At 33.8% G+C, this 17,116-nt stretch overlaps 1 long non-coding RNA gene across 1 annotated transcript in view; it reads left to right on the plus strand.

Annotated features, from left to right (window-relative positions):
- LOC110468137 (uncharacterized) overlaps positions 1 to 17,116 on the plus strand; it is an 80,875-nt gene that overhangs the window by 20,794 nt on the left and 42,965 nt on the right. The window contains exon 2 of the long non-coding RNA XR_002465032.4: positions 2,438 to 2,556. This is a non-coding gene — a long non-coding RNA (uncharacterized LOC110468137). The remainder of the gene's footprint in view (positions 1 to 2,437; positions 2,557 to 17,116) is intronic.

Genomic DNA, 17,116 nt, shown 5'->3' on the forward strand with positions numbered 1-17,116 from the left:
AGAGGCAATTATCCTGCTGTGTTCACTGTTGGCGTGGTCTCACCTGGAGCACTGTATGCAGTTCTGAGCTCCACGAGTCAGCAAGGATCTGAAGGTCCTTGAATGAGTCCGGAGGCGAGAAACAAAGCTTCAAGATTTTTCTGCTTCTCTGTATCTGCCCTAATGACATTCAGCTCAATTTTTCCATGCAGCAATATAATTATACCACCTTTCATATGAATCCATGTCAAATATGGGTCCTGGTCTCCCAAGACCTTTGTTCAATGATTAAAAATATGCATTCTGTGGATTCCTAAAATTGTACAAAGTTATCTCTATTTAAAAGAGGTCAAAACATTATTTTCATCAAATGCCCTCCTTTTTTAAAATTTTCTCATTCTTCTTGCTCTTCAGCCTCTCTGTCCTGACATGTCTTTCATTTTTTCAAATTAAAATAAATGACAGAGATGATAAGGAAATGGAGAGAAATAACAAATTCTTTCTTCAGCTTTCTTCAGAACATTTTTTAGAGCAAGCCTTTAACACATACAGTAAGATTCTTGGCTTTTGAAAATAGATCATTTGCTAATCAGCTTCACTATTAATTCCTACTCTATGATCCATCTATATACTTCTTCAATTTAAAATTTACTAAAATGCAAAATTCTGCTCATGGCTACTGCTCTATCTTCCTTTCTTTCACGTTTCCAAAAACAGTATCACAAACTGACCTTCAAAATAATCCTGTTCACAACAATTTGTTCATGTGCACTTGCAAAATTCTCTGAATCTATAGTTGCCATGGGAGATAGCAGAGAGGCATCATATTATTATTTGCCTGTTCTTACAGTGTTTTAATTAAGAAAAACTATATGAAATCTTCCATACTTATTTTCTTGTCTTTTTTTTTCCCCAGAAACTGAATCTAAGTACCATATTATCCTCCATATCTATTTGCAATGCAGTGCACAAGGTCTCTTCTAAATTCATAGCCAAACAGTTTTATCTGCTATGAAGCAGGAAAACATTATTTACTCATTCATCATTTATTCTTTTCTGAAATTTTGTTTCAAATTTATTTTCTCCATTCTCAAAGGTGGAGGAAAATCTTAATTTATTAAGCAGGCTCAAATCTTGACAACATGATAATAGTCACATTAAGCTGGAAAGTATCTCACATTTGTCTGGAAAAAAAAAGAAATCTGAATGGAAATGTTTATTAAGATGAAACAAATTAAGTAATACACACTACACACAAGTGTCTGTCAAGCAGGGATGCATTGCTAAAATTTCCCACTTAGAATCATATTTAATGTATTTTACTTTCTTTTCTTTTTATACTGCAAGAGATATAATTTAAATTTGAATTATGGTAACCTAAAAAGCCATTTTACTAGAAATGAGCAATTAATCAACATCAAGTATGAGAAAAGCAAATGTAGAGAGGGTTGATCTTTTAAACATTTTTTTCCTTTTTCCTCAGCTTGGTATTAATCAGAGTGATTTAATACTAGTGGTTTTTACAGTTTTCATCTAATCTTACATTTCTTTCCTATCCCTTGGGGATATTACTAAATTTTAATCAAAATGCACTAGATGTTCTTATGTCAGTGTTGAGCATCCTTTTTGCTTTGTTAATTAGCTATAACACTGCAAAGACCTATACTTTTTTTAGGAATTTGATTTCTTTTATATTTTTAATTTTAACAAGGACCAAAACTCATTAAAAACATGCATGATTAATGTATTTTCTTCAGGTATTTTATTTCTGTCAGTTCTGTCCTTCTGTAAATTCTCTTTGTGGATTCAATTAGGGAGGTTTAGAAAGAACATTCTTCCAGACCATTATGTACAGTTTTGATTCTGTAAAGTCTACCTTGTAAATGGACTTATTTTGATTACAGTAACTATTACCAAATATTTGCAATTGTGTTGCTGACGTGATCAATTTACAGCAAAAATAAAGCTGACTTGAGCACATCTATGAGTATGAGCAGTGCATTTTAAGAGAACAGAGGTTCAGACAAAGCAGTGAAGGTTATAGGAAATGGGGTTATAGAAAATTTATCAGAAAGACATCAAATACATGAAACGTATCCTTTCACTTTATTAGGTCACAGAAAAAATAAAGAATATTAATCATTGATATCATCTGTTAATTTCTAAAGTTTGAAGTGATAATAGTTCATTTTAGTTTCACTCTAAACATTATGAATATTAGTGCAGAATGTGTTCTCACAGATTAAGTTTGAATTAATGGAATCTCCAAATTTAGCTATTCATATTTGTCTGATAATGACCTAATTAAATTAAGAAATTCCTTGAATCAGTAGTGTCAGAACATTACATCTGCTTGAAAGCTGCTTGATAGTGACTCCTGTGAACTAAATCAATCATGTTGTTATACCTGCTATAATGTAAAAGTAATGGAATTTGTCCTTGTTCTTTCTTCTGCCAGGGGAATCCTGAGGATATGTTTATAGCTTGTAACACAGCACAAGGTGAGCAGCCCAGAATACGGTCCTAAGAAAAAGGTGGTTCATGGAATATGTTTCAAAGCTGTGGATGAACACTAAGGTAAATCCCAGAAAACATAAATTGATGTGCTGGGCACTATTTACTGAGCCTTGCCTTTGAAAATCCATTCACCTAAAGTGTGCTGTACTTCCTCATGTATCTCAGCTTTTTAGACTTATTTTTACTATACCCATGTCAGGAAATCTTCCCTCTGCAGTGAAGACACACAAGCCAAAACTTAGAGGCTTAAGTTCTTTGTTGAGCAAAAATGTATTCCTTGAGAGATGAATGATGGAGAAATTTAAACCATCTCTTAAACCATCCCTATTTTGTAGTACAAATAAGTTAGTACATAAAAGATTAAGAGGTCTATGCTTTCACAAGTTATCCATTAGGAATATGTGCTGGTGTAGAAATTAATGAAAAATTAAATTAACTGCTTAAAAATAGAATTTCATACTTAGAATAAAAAGTGTTTTCAAATGAAAAATTACCATATGCTCGAAAGGAATTCATGCTAGAACTACTGCCCCACAAAATGTATGGTGGCACACATACTTCATTCTGCCATACAATTTGTTTACCCAAAATATTTTTTAGCTTGAGGGGTTTCAGAATTTTAATGAAAAATTTCTTGATGTACTTTTCACTATTTAAAAGGAAGATGATGTTGAAAACATCACAAGCATTGTAAATTATTGTTTATATGTCAGGATGCAGGTGCCACTGTCAAACATTTTTACAAACTTCAATGTTTCTTATTAGAAATAAAAAAGATTTGGATAAACAGAATATATTGCAGAACACTGCATTGAACATGCACTTTATTAGATACTACAGAAATACCTCACTGGATAGGTAGTTGTACAGAACATATGCTAAAACTGGGGCTTAAGATAAAGGAGTACTTGGAACTCAGTTATTTTAGAAGCTTGATAGCATGATAGAATGCTTGTGTTCATATTTTAAAAAATCTTGTACCTAAAAGAAGGAACCAATTATATAACTTTAATCCCTGTATACCATTTATCCTGTGGAAATTAGTGCCAGAAGAGGAAGGACTGTTTCTGCAGAGTGGTATCAGTGTCCATTTCTGCAACTGAAACTTCTGTGTACTCTCAAATGCAGAGTTATATCATTGAAGAAAATAAGCCTGGTGAAACAGATATTTCAGCAAGTGAGCAATGAACAAAGTTAAAAATATTATGATGGACAAATGACTTGCCAGTATCCTCTATCACTGGTTCAAAAGCCCTCAGACCTCAACAAAACCTCTGTCTGACTACTCTACTGTTTGGCAATATAGCAATGACAGCCAGAAGGTTTTTTACGAAAGAGATGGTACAGCTATCATGGGAAAGTTTTCCCTTTTAGGACTATGCCTAAAGATAATCACGTTAGCTTATTTTCAGCTTTTTAGACTGATAGATGGAGGAATTAAAGACACACAAAATTACGGCAATCACAAAAAGGATAAGGTCATGTTTTAAGATTGTTTCTAATATGTGTGGAAAAATCTCACTGAAAATGGAAGCATTTACTGGGTAATGGTGGTAATGCAATTGTAAGTAATAGATTGGTCTCATCCTCATTTAGGCCTTCTAAATAAAACAATAATTTAAGTAGTCGTTAGGACAAGCTAAAAAGAGGGGTGCAAATTTTATTATCTGTGCTATACATAAAATGTGCTTTGAATTAATAATTATCCAATATTTTTAATATATACTCAGAAATATATATCTATTAAATTCTTATATTTAAATTAATGAGTTTTGCCATTAGTTCACCCACAATAACACTTTATACAGGGTATTTTTTTTCATTTTTGTCATTCAGCATAAAAGAATTAGTTCTTTCATTAACAATTCATTATTTAAAGGGTAAACAATACTGTTATTCCAAAACTACATATAGCAGCAATCAGAAATAAATGGGAAAGTAAAAAGCTAATATCACTGTTAAGAATTGTATTTAACATTCACAGATCCCTTTTCTTCTTTCAAGTATTAACCTAGGTGTTTATAAAAGAAGACACAGCCTTAAACTCTGGTTATTTAACAGAATAAAGACCAGATGTTGTAATTCCAGGTTTGGGTGCAAATGACATTTCTCTTTAAGAAGCAATGCATTTTGTCATAGCAATTTGTGTTAAGATAAGAAGTCATGAGGTAGGCTGCCAGGTTCTCTCTGGTTCATTTGTTATGACTTTTGCACCTGACACAATGTCATGAGTTCAACTCTCAAAGTGACACTCTCTAGTGCTCTACTGATAGAAGAGCTATCTGTACTTTGGGTGACATTTTAAAACAAGCTCTCTGGCAGTTATCCAAATGTATGCTAAAATCATAAGAGACATTTTCAGATAAGAGCTGGAGATAATAGCACTCTTGTGGGCAGCATCTCTTCTCTATAAAACTCACTGCTACCTGAGATTGCCTGTGAGCTATTGCTGAGCACATCTGTAATGGCTGCTGCACTTTCTTCAATGTCATTTCATAAAAAATAATTCAGTAGCCTTCAGAGGTGTTCAGTATCTTGGATTGGAGGACCATTTTAAAATCAAATTCTATTCAGAGAGCAACAGGGGTTTTGTCACTTATTATAAATTTCTTGATTCTAGCAGTCGTTTCACTATATATGTACTCAGGAAACATAGTCAGATCCTCTGAAGAATATCCTGTTCAGGGATGAGTTAGTAGGCAGTAGAAAAGGACAATATCTGGTCATATGTAGGTGGGATTAAGATGTTACCAAGAGAGTAAGTGTTCCCCTAGGAGTCTGTCAAGCTCCAGGTTTTTCCTATAGTTCTGGTTAGTCCTGTCAAGAAGAGTAGTTTGCTCACCCAAAGTAACAAGGATAAATAAGACCAATAGTGTTGACAGTTTGATATTGATCTTTCTGTGAATTTTTTTTTGCAGGATTTGGTCATTGCAGGTTTTTTCATTGGTTTTCAGTTTATGTTGCTATGACATATTTGAATATTACTGTTATTATTGATTATATTTTTGTGGTGGGAATTATATAGCATATGCTTATCTAAAAAAAAACTTTTTTGCAGATAAAGTAAGAATAACTCAGAATGTTTCCATAACTTTTTTTTTCATATTTTGGAGATTAATAAGGGTAGAGAAACTTCATGAAATCTTCATAAGTATAATTAACCTAGGCATAATTAACTTACCTTAATGTGTACAATAATTGTACACAAGATGCACATAGATGCTGATAAACTCTTCATTAGGATTTCTACTGCTCTGTGCAAAAAAAAAAAAAAAAAAAAAAAGAGACCAGAAAAATAAAATCTCTGTGTTCTGGCCCTCAAATATCTTATATGTGAGCATGTCCTTGTCCCTCTTATGATAAGAAAATAAATTTTTTTGACTGATGGGAATTACTGACCTATCCATCTTCAAATATATGTTTTGCCCTCTGTTAACACTTTCTGATTTTATAGATAATTCCCTGATAAATTATTTTTGAGTAGCTGTGTTTTGATATCTGATAAAATGGTATTTTTGATCTTGCACCAAGGCATTTGTGTATTTTACTTTTCAGTGTCTGGGTTAATAGTGTGTTGAGTAATGTCCAGTAAAGAAATAGAATTTGAGTCAAAAAATATTATTAAAATTAGTAAATTTTGCGTCTAATTCAACTGAACCTGTTTTAGAGGTTCTGGTGCCACAGAGTTAATAGGTACTCCTATGCATTGCCTAATGCACACACAATAAGTAATCTGAAGTCTGAGGAAAGGGTAATTTATCTTTATCAAACTACAGTTACAGCTGTGTTTGAGAGAGTCTATGAGATTGGAGGGCTCTAAATGGATTTGCTGTTTTATTGACTGAATTTTTCAAGAATAGTTTTTTCAAAAAAAGAAAGTTCCAAGAAAAAAAGGTATGGGAGGGTGGTATAAAAGAAACACTACACAAAACAAACTCCTTAACTTGAATTAACATCAAGAACAGATTTCTATATGTTTGTAATTTACTGCTAAAAGTCAGATTTTCAAATACATTTACCCTTTTAGATTCAGGTTAGCAACAATTTTTTAATGAATTGCTAATTTTTAAACATTAGACACCATCTAAAAGAGAAATTATCAGGAGTGTCATGCCACATGATCCTCCAATCAGAGTCCAAAGATTTGATAGCTATGAGAAATAATTGATTTTTTTTCCTTCATATGTTTTCAATTTGTGATACTGAAACTAAGATGCCTTAGTGAAGATATGTGTTCATACTGTGCAATACCTGACATAGGGAGAAGCTGTCCTTTCACTCAGCATCTCATGATTGCTGGGGTTCATCGGCACAGATAAAATGTGCAGTCCAGTTTTTAACCCTCACATCCCTTCCTGCCACTAACATAAATGGTTTTATTGGTGTTGGGCTAGGAATGAGAGCTATGAATGAGGTGGTCTTGAAAAGAGTTTTGAATGGAAATGAGTGGGGGGGGGGGGGGAATAACCGCGTGTCAAGAACAGATTGAGGATGATTGAGCATGACATAGTGACAGCTGCTTGATAGGTAGCTTTCTGTGACATACAGGATCTCAGCCTGGCTTATTAAGATATAGATATGAAAAGGAGTAAAATAATGCTACAAAGGCAGGTGTTAATGAGGTGTTATTGAAAAAAAAAATACAGCAACAAAAAAGGCATTAGGAAAATTATGAACTTTCCTGGTGGAATAGCTATATAGTATTTCTAAGATGAAGACAATAAGCTTGATTTATTTTACTGAAAAAGGTGAAGAATTAATAAGTAACAGATTTTGATTAATATATTTTGTAAAAAAGGAAAATATCTGCTTAGCAAAGGCTCATTACAGAGGATAGTCACCCAGCAAACAGTACTGTGACCTTTATTATTATCTGAACCTTTTTGAAACATTTCTTCTGTATTTCATTTATATATCTTTCCTTCTTTATTTCTTTAAATTTCAGAATAAGTTAAACAAATTAGGAACCCTTTATGTTTCTTAAGTGCATTTCACTAGTACATGCAAGAGGTCTATGATTTACGTGACAAGTCATTTTGTTACACATTAGGACTTGTCTACTGCATGTTTATATAATATATACAGAGTAGTTTCAGTGCTACTTTTGCAGTATTCTGAAGCTCAATGGATATGGACAAGTCAACTATTTAGACTTCATCACCAATTACAAGAATTCAAATCAACAGAATGCTATACAAAACCACTGTATTTTGAACATTTACATTTCTCTTTCTAATACTTACACACATGCCATATGTGATGTACTTTTTTTCCTACAGAAGAGTTATTGGAAGAAAAGTGTAGTTCTAAAGAAGAATCAGTGCCACTTTCAGAAGAGTTTGTTGGTTTTGGTTTTTGGGTTGTTTTTGTCTTCTCTTAGGATGTGATATTTATAATCTAATGAATAAATGAACAGAACAAAGAATGAGGCTAACAAACCTGCTTTGCTGAGACAACGTGTAAATCCACTGAATGAATGGACCTGCACAGGTTTGTAATTCCTTATTTCATTACATATTACTTTAAAATGAAGTTCAGCACTACTGATTATTGTGTTTATACTTTGTTTCAGACAAACAAACACATTCAATACAAAATGTTACTCAGAAGAGTTCTGCAGAATTGAAGGACTTGCATTAGATGCCCTCATGACAAGGAAAAGGCTGAGCAACTTTCTAGAGTCTGCAAGAAAAGGTTTTTTGTAGTGTCATTGTTCTAACACTGTTGGAATAGACAAACTATTATGATGGAATAGCTCTTCACAGATACATTTATATCTCACTGATTATATGAAAAAGGAACACCAAATACAAAATACAGTAAAGCAAAAATTATGAAGGCAATTGATTTTAAACTGTTCCTCTATGTCTTGGCTGCAGCTAATATTTGATTGTATCACATACAATAGCACCAGAAGATTAATCTACAGACATCTTAGATGACAAGACTGCAAGTTATAGATAATTAATATGATTAAAATATTTCACTCAATAATAGTGGAAATAATCTCTAATTCTAATTTGAATGATAGGCATGATAGTGGTACAAATGACATCTAAGAAGTTTCTGACAAAACTGGACTATCAGACTGAACAGTTCTAGGCAACAGGCTGTAAAATTTCAGTGACTCAGGCCTGTGATGAAATTAAGGACACCTTGATGTCTCTTCCTATTCTTAACTCTGAAGCTTTGAAAGCTTACTAGACACCCAAACAGCCTAAGAAAGTGAAGGACAGATTAATAGTGGGAGCAGAGGTCATTTGTGGCAGATGAGAGACTTTGAAAGAGCATATCTATATTTTTTTAATATGTATATCTACTTTTTAAAGTCAAACTATCAGAGCATTTGATTTCCATTTTTGGTGTAAATATGTAGGAAAACAAAGGGAAGGTCCCAGGTTTACCCCAGTTAATTTTTGTCATTTTGTTCAGACAGGTCATTTGCTGCTTATGTGGTCCAAGGAAATGCTTCAGCCCCCAGCAGAGGGTTGCTTAGAATGGACTCTGCTCTGCTGAACTTAATGTATAGAATCAATATTTACTTTCATCTTTTCTTTTATCAAGCTTTTCTCTTTGTTTAGGGAATGAAAAGGATGCATAGGTTGTTGCTTAATTTATTTGTCAGCATGACTTTTGCATTTAGATTTCCAAAGCTGATTAGGGGATTGGGCTGCTCAACTGCCATTAAAGTCAACCTCCTTTTAGTCAGTTTAACAATTAAAACATGTATTTGTGGGGTTTACAATTTAATGATAGTACAAAATTTATACACAAATTACAGGATTATCTAACAAGGAAAACTTAAAACTAACATTTTCTCAGCTAGGTCTACAAGAAACTTTAGCAGGGCAACTGATGGAAAAAAAAAAGGAGAAGAAAGTAAAACATGTCCTCAAATAATAAAGGAATTAATTCAATTTTATGAATTTTACTAAAATATACATAAAAATCTGAAGTAAAATTTTATTAACATATCAGTAACAATCAAAAACTGAGCACTCATATGACAAAAAATTTTGTTTAAGAAAGTTTTCAAAAATGGTGATCAGAAATAAAAATAGTACTAATAAAAATTATTAATCAAATTTTACAGATTCCAATACAATTTAAATAGAAAAAATGGTTGTGTAATTTGTCATGAATCAATACTTGTTTAATTTCTCTTTTTTTTTTTTCATTTTTTTGGCATTGATCATGATTACAAATGTCAGACTTGAATCTATATTTCCAGCTTCTATAAGAAAAGTGCATCAAACAAGCACTACATGATCTGACAGCACAGTATTCTTTTGTTCCTAAAGAACAAAAGAATAATTAACGACACTGATGCCTGAGATGTCTGACTTCTCACTTGAGATGTTGTTCCTATTATTTCAATACCATTCTTATTATTTACCCTGCAGACTGTCATTGGGCTTGAATGCAAAGATTGAATATTCTGTTTTGTTTTCCTGGACATCATAGATCCAAATTATTTAAATTGTTGTCATAATATGTTTTCAAATTTTATTAATTTCCTTTAAGCCTACTTAGCAAAATAGAGACCTTAATTGCATTGAACTGTACATTAATTTCCTTTCAGCTTCCCACTTCTCATAAAAAGTTACTGCCAATGATGATGAAATAGTAAATGGAGCAATGTTTCAACCTAATAACTGCCATTTAGGAAAGGCAATTTATCCTTGGCAGCTTATAGATTATCACATTTGTATATTGATATATATCAAGCATTAGGCTGATCTTTTTTATTAAATGTCCATAATACCTCAGAAAGTTCTTCTAAGGAAACAAAATTATGAGAATGTTTTGGCTTTGTGGTTGAATCAAGTGTATATGAGGGAAAGACAGCTGTTTGAAACATGGCATCCACTTTAGCCTGTAGGAATTATGTGTATAATGTACAGATATGCAAAACCGAACAGCCTAAATTTTGAAATCAGGCTTTCAGAATGGAAATACTCTGTAAAAAAATCTCTGTGTCAGGGTGTTTTTCCTTCCTAAACAGTGAAAGAATTTTTGATTTTATTGGTTTTTTTTTTTTTTTTTGCATTCTACAAAATAATCTGTAAATTGGTTTCAGTGTGAATGAGGGTCTTTTAATTTGCCTTAGTTGAAGTGCCAGATATATATTCTAGGAGCATATTTGGACTCATGGTGTTTCATTTTTACTTTATTTTTTATTCCTATGCTATGGATCTACAATGAGCCCCTTAAAACTATTGTAATATAAATTATGCCATTTTTAATAAAATTTCTAATATGCCAATCTAGCAACCAAATGTACTAAAATTCAGACCAGTAAAATTATGAATACAGTGATTTTGATTGCTAATGCAAAAAAATACCTGATTTCAATCCCTGGAATTCTTGCATTAATTCTATGAATTATGTCTTCACCACCACTTATATTGTCTATTTCACGAATAGAAATTGAACAATTGTTTTCAATAGGAAATATTGCATTTTTCATTAAACCAAAGGAACTTAAATTACCTTAATGCATTAGCTTCATCTTAATTTTGTCTCTGATGCCAAAACATCTTTTTGTACACTTTGATGTGGAAAATCTTTTGTAATAAATATCACTAATAGAATAATGGATTTTATAGTGTATAAGATTATATTATTTTATATTACGCATGGTAAACTAAACCAAGTTGCAAATCTAAGTCTATAGCTAAAACTCTTTGAGTATACTTTTATGCCAAGACATTGTTTTCTCAGAGCATCGTTGTTCATATAAATTAAATCATGCTTTCACAATATTTTGAAGAGTAATAAAAAATAAGAGGCAAGAATAAAAACAAGTGATCAAGTATAAAGCTCTTTTACAGTACATCTATTTACTTTGTGGTAAATAATATCACAATTATATGAGCACAAAAATACCATTTGTAATTTCTTGATTCTAAACCTGACTCAAAGTCTTGGATTTGCTGTAAATTACTCAAGATGACAATGGTCCCAAGAAGACTATTCCTTACTCCAGTGTCTTGGAACTCTAGGAAACCATTGCCACTGTAAGGGAGGCAGATATAACTCTGGAACCAGAAGCAGAGCAACATGGTCTGAGTGCTAAAGCTCCCCAGTCTGCAAAGATCTGTACCCACTGAACATGTATTGGCTCGACATTCAGACTTGTGCTTGAGCACTTATGTCAAATCCCCTCTGTCTGTCAGTGTCTCCCACTGCTTTCCACTACTCCTGACCTCATGCATGCCTGCTCTGCTTGGCATTTACAGGGTTGCTTTTATGGAGGAGAGTTTCATCCAGTCTTTTTATTCTACTGCTGTCTTGGTTGTGTGGGAAAATGAAACAACTGGTGGAGCTCTCTGGCATACTCAACTGTTTTTTAATTTGTTTTTGAAGCTATGCATGGTTGTTGGAACTCAAATGTCTCTCAGACATTTTTAGAGGTTCCAGGCCTTGGTCAGGAGCATTTTAGACCCTGGCAGGCAGCTCGAAACAGCTGTGATTTTGAGTTTGAGCCATGGAATGAGTTACCAACTTTGGAAGTGGAACAAGCAGTCACAAAGGGTTAGATAGTATAGTAAAAGTAGTTACAAAACAGAGGGAAAATTTTTTTAGTATTGTACAGGGGGGTTTTAGCACATGTACAGCGGGGTTTTTACTTTGTACCTGGGGGTCAGAAGTTCTAAGATGGAAGAAAGTGGGCTGATCCTGTTCTTCCTCCTTCTTCTTCCTTGCCTCCATGTTCTTGGTGATGTTGGCACTCACAGATTGGTTTAGAGTAGAAAAGCACCTTGTAATATAGGTAGTAGGTATTGGGGAAAAACTGTAAACATGTTATACGTAATATATCATATAAAAGATAGCAGCAGCCCTGGGTGGGGAGAGAAGAAGAAGACACCAGACAAAGAGGATGCCAGGGTGTGTGTGTGCCTCTGCCTGGGCTGCTGAGCAAACAGCCGCAGCCCGAGAAGACAATCTTTTAGATAACCAACAATAAACTGCCTTGAGACTGAACAGCAAAAGCCTGCGGAGTTTTTCTTTGGAAGCTCGGGTTGGAGGAGGAATTTCACCACCACATGGGAACCCAGACCAAGCCCGGGGTTCTCACACATGGTGAGACTGGCACACATGACACAAAACTGCTTTTACTAGATTGTGGCCATCAATGAATAATCATTTTAACGTATTTTTATTTAAAATACATGAAAATAAAAAATGACTTTCTAGTTTGCAATGTAAAAGATATGACAATGTATATATATTATGGAGACAGAACGTTTTGGAAATTTTTTTTTATATTTAGAAATAAATTGAATCTCAGCAGTAAGATTAAATCAGTATTTTTCCACAGGATTTTTTTTTTTTTTGTAGAAAAGGTGCATTTTTGTGGCATTAATTATTATGTGTCAGCTTTAGCTGATGACTGTATTTTGATATTTTCAAATCTCTAATTGTGCAATAAGAATTTTATTTTGCAGAAAGAAAATTTAAAAATCCATACATTCTTTGTTTTGATGCTTGAAGCATTTTAAACTCAAAATCAAATGCAAACAAAATTTAGCTAAGTAAATACTTCTCATGTTTTCTCATAGCCTGAAATTTTTATCTTAGTTGGTTGAAAAAAGAAGATAGGTGGGCAGCATTTTCTGTGGATGAAAACCTACAGATTTTATCCCTGCCTGGATCTCCAAAACATGTATTTTATCTTCAAAACAGAAACCTTTGTCTCCTCACCTGTTGCAGAATGAGTCTCTACCTTTCATCCTGTTACTTAAAAAAGAGTTCATATGATATCATAATTAGTGATAGAACAGAAATAAAAACACCATAGCCTACACAGCATGACAATGACATACAAAGCTATGCTTCAGGACTCTTTTGCTTTGTTTGTTCTTTCAATATAATATGCTAGAAATATTTTAGAAATAAATATTAATCTTATATATTTGAGACCACCTAATGTCTGTGTTTTTTGAAAAAAATAAAATGGATACTTCCTAAGCAATACAGTTTGTAAAGAAAAAAAAAAAGCCAATCAGATTATGTGGTTTTGTGTATAGATTCAAAACTCTTTATTTTACTTCTCTTTTTTTCACATTTGTAATTTTGGAAAATAAACCAAACCAATATTAGTTGTTTAGGTATTTCTCTGCACTTCATCTATTGTAATGAGTGATCACTCCTATAAAAAAGTAATGACATTTTCACGGTGCTGTTACACCCTGTTACAGGGTACTAAACTGGCATATAATTCTTTTGAAACTGCATTGTCCTTTTCAGAGTATATGAATATTATGCTCTGTGAAAATCATTTGCAGAAAGAATAAAAATCAGGGGTTTGGTACACACAATTCCAAGTTACACAGCTGCAAATCCAATTGTGCCTGTATTATGTGATCTCTTTTTCTTAAAAAGGCCATCTGTGGTAACTGATTATCTCTGGACATACAAACAAGTTTTGCATCACGGAACAAACAGTATCTGCTGCAAGTACCGTGTGAATTAGTACTTTGTGATCTTTGTCAGATTTCACTTTCTGTAAGTCACAGCAGTACAAGAGACTTCCCAAGTACTCCTTTAAATACTCTTTATTCCATGCATCCCATTATAGCACCTTCCCTTCTGAAGAGCACAAAGTAGTACAAGACATTTTTTTTCCCCTCTCAGTAGTCCCAGCTAGCCCATCAACCTGCATCTAGACTAGTACACAAAGAGTGTCAAAGAGCTTCTGTGTCCAGGGACTGTGCCACAGTGCCATCATATGCCTCAGCCCCTCTTTTCTATCCCCACCTTCATCCAAGCAGGTTGGAATCACCCATTCTACCCTCTGGGAACTGTGTTTGTTCCTTGCTGTTCTCTGAGCAGTGCCTTGTTTGTGAGAGTGCTAACTTGCTAAGGCTAAAGTGTAGTGGGGATATTCAAGTAATTAAATAGGATAAACCAGTAGAACACCATATCTTAGACACATTGTTCACCACTCCATATATAGCTTATCTTTCCAGAACTCTTAAAGCTTTGTCCTACTTAACACTAAAGCTTTTGTTTTCAGACATTCTTCTTTTGCTTTTCTTGGTTTCCCCCCACCCTCAATAGAGTATATTTGCTAAAATCCCATCCTATTCTCCCAACATCATGTTTGTTACCACTATTCCCTAAGTACTAATTCTCCAGAAATCCTGAGAAAAATAGCCTAACCTCCTTGTTGAGCTCACTTGGTGTCTTTTTCATTCCTCCTCCAATCTTGTCAAAGTGTTTTGTCATCCTGTGGATATACAGTTTCTCTGGGAGAAAAAAACCTGCATTGACAAGCAGCTTTCCAAAACTAGACTGGATTATAATAGACAACAGATTGTGGACTCATACAAAAAAGTAATTTGGAATGACTGTTTTCTTTACTTCTGCATAACATGATTAAGACCTAGGATTGGTGACTCATTTGAATTACCCTGAGGAAAGAGAGCATTATGCTCAAAATCTTGTTTACAGGCAAAGTAGAAGCATACCTTATAGACAAGTAAAGCCAAGAATTTGTTGTTAGTATAAATGAAGTCTGAAGAGTTTAATCATTATTAGTGCAGATTTAATTACTGAAGAAAAACAAAAGTAACAATGCAGTTTGCATGCTTAATTCCTCCACTTTTCCTGGTTCTATAACCACTCTCATCCTGCTTCTCATAGGATCCACTTGTAATTGCTTTTAAACATTTGCTAACATGCTCTCAGACCTTTACTCATTCTTCAGCTCCACACTACATGTAAATTTCATATATACAATGCCTCTTAAGTGTGGGAGATGTTAATCCTTTGTTAGCCCTAAAACCAGCTGGGCCCAGCTCCAGGTCTGCATTTCTTTGATTAATTATTGAGGTGTTCATAGCTGTAGAGTCTCCACTGTCAAGTTTTTGTCTCACTCATTGCCTACACTTCTCTACCTTCTATCCTGTGTCTATCTATTCTTGTCTAGTGCCACACCTGTATTTCTCCACACTACATTGTAAAGTCAAGTCATAAATATTTAATTCTACATCAAATACTTACTTTTACTGCAATCTATACAAAACGTTGCTGGGACCACACAAAGGTAAACAAAAGGAAAACAAATTAACCATAGGTCAATTAGGGAAATTGCTGTCACAACTAAGCTGAGTAAAATAAAATTACAAGCAGCATAGGAGAAGTTCAAATAGAAGCTCAAATAGAGCAAGTATGACTAACTTCAGTCCCACAGGCTTGCAAATTCAGAACAAAACTATGGCCTGTAAATAGCAATGGCAATACTGTATTATGGGGCTAAATGGTTGTAGTAGTTCCATCAAACCAGTATTTCTGTACTAAAAGCAAACAAATTAATTTGGGAGAATAATAAACAATATCAGAATAAATTTATACATTTCTTTACAAGGCAGTTAGAAAAGTATAAGACCTATAGCTAGAATTTCAACTTATATCTGTAGTAAGTAGGCAAGGAACGTGACAGTACATAAGCTAGAAGCATGAAGGCAATTAAACTGAAATCTTGTTTGTTGATGAGTGGGACAAGCTGACAGATTGCAGATTGTCAGTAGGGACTTTGCAGTTATGAAGCACTGACTTGTAGTTCAATTGCTTTTGATTTCATAACTTTTTATTTCTCTTACCATCACAGCAGGCTAATACAACACTAGGAACTCTTTGCATTCCTTCAGGATGGCAACAGACTTCAGTGATTTGGATATTGATATTGGGTCTTTTGGTATAAGAGAGTTCCCCCTCTTGCTACTTCATGACAGTCCTGCCACTGTCTTTAAATATAAACAAAAAAATAGAAGATAGATGGAAGGACCTGGTTTTTGTTGGGTTTTTTTTCTGCTTATAATACCTGGCCTAGGAAGACTTTCTGGCACAAAATTTTTCCCTAAGAGATATTACATTCTTATTATATTCAATGGACACTGGTCAAGGCTGTCTGCACCCAAATTGTGACCTCACTTCTTTTGTTTCAGGCCTGGATGCTGTTGCCATTATTGTCTCTATGGAGACATGGAAAAAAGATGAAAAAGCTGTAAAACAGCAACCCACCTTGGTTATTTCCATCTATTTCATTCTGCTCTGACTGCAGGTATCCATACATATAAGGGGGCCTTATCAAACTGCTTTTCTGCCAGTACCTGGCGTACTAGATGATTGGATAGCTTCCTGTTTATCTTAGTTTACTTTGTATCAACTCCTTGATGCTTAGCTTCTCATAGTCTGTGACTCTTTATTCTTTTGTAACTCCCTATTGCTTATGAAAACCAGATGGATTCAATTTCTCTTATGTTTGAGATCTCTCTAATAGATTATACAGAATTTACCTACTCACCATGCCTCTGAACTGAAAGTATTTTTAGTCAATCTGTTATTATCAGTGATTTCTTAAAAAAACACAAAAATCTACAATTAAAGAAAATAAAACCTGAAGAGAATGTATAACTTTACTACAAGAAAATCTTAACTCTCAATAAAGAAATAAATTTTGAATTGAAAGCATGAAGTGATAGAGAATCTTCCACTCTTTTTTCAAAATTAAACTGCTTCAGTTGGTCAATACTGCCACTTCTTATTTCTCCCTTCACATGCCTCAAAGAAGTGTTGTCAGATCAGGTGCCTTCCCCAGCTGTGCCTCCAC

Source organism: Lonchura striata, chromosome 2, assembly GCF_050655825.1.
Source record: "Lonchura striata isolate lonStrDom1 chromosome 2, ASM5065582v1, whole genome shotgun sequence".
NCBI classification, from domain to species: Eukaryota; Metazoa; Chordata; class Aves; order Passeriformes; family Estrildidae; genus Lonchura; species Lonchura striata.